Source organism: Pocillopora damicornis, chromosome 2 (assembly GCF_964200805.1).
Source record: "Pocillopora damicornis chromosome 2, jaPocDami1.2, whole genome shotgun sequence".
Lineage (NCBI taxonomy): Eukaryota > Metazoa > Cnidaria > Anthozoa > Scleractinia > Pocilloporidae > Pocillopora > Pocillopora damicornis.
The window spans coordinates 11,148,069-11,151,523 of NC_142671.1; the positions used below are offsets into that span (position 1 = coordinate 11,148,069).

Genomic DNA, 3,455 nt, shown 5'->3' on the forward strand with positions numbered 1-3,455 from the left:
TCCTCATCGTAGTTAATGGAAAAGAATGATATAGATCTTTCTGTAGTTTACGATTACGATCTCGACCTTTGAATAAGCTATAGTTGTGGTGTGTCTGAATATCGTTTTTGAAAGCAGATTACAGCCGAAAAGTAAGTTCTTGGGAATACCGGAGCATGTGTTGCACAGGTCCACAGGATTCGCTGCTATTTATCTCCAGAGATGACATGCCAGGAGGATAGAGAATTATATAACTGTAATTCTAATCTCGACATGACAGAGATAAAGTTCGTTCTACCTGTTAGTAGATCATGTCATGCGTAGAAGTATAAAAATGCGAAAACTCCTTCCAACGCAAATTTCCCCAAATATTCCTCGTCGTCGGTCAAGGTAGGCGTAGGAGGGCATAATAACTTTGAAATTTCTTTTGAAATCAAAGTGACTAACTCTTCCTTTTTCTCGTTCTTATGGTGTCCCTTGATCGTAGTCATAAAAAGGCCTATATTGTAAATGCAATTGGTAAACGGTTTATTTATATTCAGTTGTATTGCGAGTTTTGAGTCGACTTGCATTCATCGAAAATTGTCATCGTATACAAACCAGTGTTGATTATTTTGAGTTTGTTTCTATTGTTTGAGTCACAAACGAAATGAACGTCATTAGACTGTTTCACATTGATGCTGTGATTTACTGATGTATTATAATAAGATTCCATCTTTTGTGTATTATTATGAGCCATTTTCCTTTATGATAATTATAGTTTTGTCTGTGAAAATATGAAAATCGTGTATGTGAACTGCAGATAAAGAAGTGAATACGAAAGCGATCTTCGCAGTAATGACCCCTGCTTAAGGATTGGCGGTACTGAAAATAAGCCTGAAAAAAAGATACGATTTTCATATATTTACAGTCATTTATTCATCACTTCACAGGTTCATTTGGATCCAACATAATGACCAGCTCTCGGTTGGTATTGCAGAGGTCATGGGTGCAAATCCCGTACAGGCCTGAATTTTTTCAGGCCTCATTTTCACTTCTGTGTTTGTTTTGTCACATTTGTCATCTAAGAGTACTACCATTTGATTTCATATATACGTCTGTTTTATGAGGTTTCTTATCGAAAAGAGTGTCAAGGTCTGATTTCGTATGCACATCTGATTTATAATCCTTGTTATCGTGAAGAGCGTCAACGTCAGATTGGAGTTTATATGTTTGTCTTTGTCTGAATTTCGATTAAATATTCCCATATATAATGACGTTACATTAATCAAATTTTCAATATTGTTATAGTCGAATAATCAAGATCATGCAATAAAATTGTATTAACTGATGGTGACGTTCTGATTCTAACCGATTCATCAACGTTGAAATCTGCGATAAACGAAATGCCAGTGTCGATCCATTTGTTTCCAGTACTTTCGAACCTTCTCAATAATCGATCTGACTTAACAGACCCACCAAGTAAGGTTAAAGCGCTTCATTTATCTGTTTTCAGACCGTCATTATAGGTGATCATATAAGTTCCAGCATGCATATGTTTAATGGTCAAAACTTCATGAAATAAATCCCATCCAAAATCGCTATCATTAGACACAATAACATGATCTGTATAATCTTGTGTTCCAATATTAAACTGTTGCCAAACCAGGAAGAACTGTAGCGCCGACATTAGACAATAATCTTTGAGCTGGAGTCATAAGACTGCTAAACAGAGAGCTACCTCTAGTCACAACATGACGTAAATGCTATGTGCGATTTGCTTATTTTGATATCCACACCAACACCAGTTGACATTGCTCTCTGTATCTTTTTGATGTGCGTTTTCGTGAGCATGAATTCATCGTTACAGTGTAACTCGTTATTTGATGGGCGTAGAGTAATAGGATATCTCTGTTGAAGCGCTCTTGATAATTTCTCTTTTTGACTATCACTAAAGGTGACCCCGTACGAATGATACGTAGTCATATATAAATAGAGAATATAAAATGGAGCGCGTAGATATGGACTTTCTCTTCGAGTGATCAGCTCGATAGCTCACGAGTGAGCGCAGCGAACGAGTAAGAAGTCGAGTTGAACACAAGAGAAATTTCGTATCCACGAGCAAGCATGTATTATTTTGTTTATCATATAAACACAATAGCCCCTTGCTGGAAAGAAAAGTCAACTTTATTAATGAATGAAAATAAAAAGATCGACAATCCTTGAATAAAAATCGTGGAGTGCGTTGGTGCGCTCAAGATGAAAACATGCGTTGAATCACTACAAAAACAAACGATGGGTCTAATTTTCAATAAACGAATTTCTTAGTTTTTGAATTGGTCCTTGCCGACAGAAGAAATTTTTTAGGTACACGGCCAAAATCGACTTGCAGCAAATCGTCCAATTGTCGATTTTCGTTCCTGGCCACGAGAAATGTCATAAGAATACCAAAGCCTCTTCAAACGTAACTTTCGGTTTTTCTTTTCGTATTTTAGTTTTCCTCCTCTTCTAGGAAAGTTTAAACGTCACCGTGCGTTCTTTGTTGGCTGTTACCATTGTTCTCTTTGCGAGTTTTCGTAAATTATGAAGAAGGATAACCATTAGAACAAGGGCAACAGCCAACAAAGAACCCGCGCAGGAATCTAAATCCACTGCCTTTCTCCCTTACATAAAGGGTGTATCAGAGGTTCTTCGCCGCTGCCTACAGCATCAAGGGAAAAACAAACCGTTTTCAAGCCTAACATGATACTTAGGTCTCACTTAGCGCGACCTTAAGACGCCCTAGAACCAACAAAACAAAACGGTGTCGTTTACGAGATCCCATGCGGATGCAGCAAAGTGTATATCAGTGAAACAGGGAGATCAGTGCGAGAAAGGATAAAAGAACATGACAGAGACATACGGTTTGCTCGTACTCAGACCTCTTGGGTTTCGGAGCACGCCAACGGAACGGGGCATATTCCTATTTAAGGTTAAGTTTATTGATCGTGACCCCCACTGGTACACACGTAAGGTCAAAGAGGCTATCCATGTAAGACTTCATCCTAACAACATCAATAGAGATAGTGGAGTCGAAATTCCCGAAGCTTGGATACCCACGATCAAACAACACAACAGCCGATCAATGAGGACCTATGAGGGAACACCATCTGACAACCGGAATAATAATTAGGATCGAAATGCACCAGTAGCAACGAACCATCGTGCTACAAATAACGACACGGAAACAATCGACCTCATCGCCTGATAGAGACTAGTAATATTGCAGTCTAAACGTCGCGATCAACATCCAAAGTGACTCCATCGTGAGACAAACGAATAAAGTTCTTCTCCTAATAGTTTGAATTATCATGAAACCTATTCAATTTACAAAAGCATTGATAATATTTCAGTCATCATTTGTTTAAGCTCTCAGAACAAACTTTCCTGACATCACATCTACACTGATTTCTTCCTCATGCAGGATCAAGGCAAACATATTGTACTCTGCATTAGGT

At 38.2% G+C, this 3,455-nt stretch overlaps 1 pseudogene; it reads left to right on the forward strand.

Moving 5' to 3' along the window:
- Window positions 1-1,712: 1,712 nt before the first annotated feature.
- Window positions 1,713-3,130, forward strand: LOC149049873 (uncharacterized; annotated as a pseudogene).
- The last annotated feature ends 325 nt before the right edge of the window (window positions 3,131-3,455 follow it).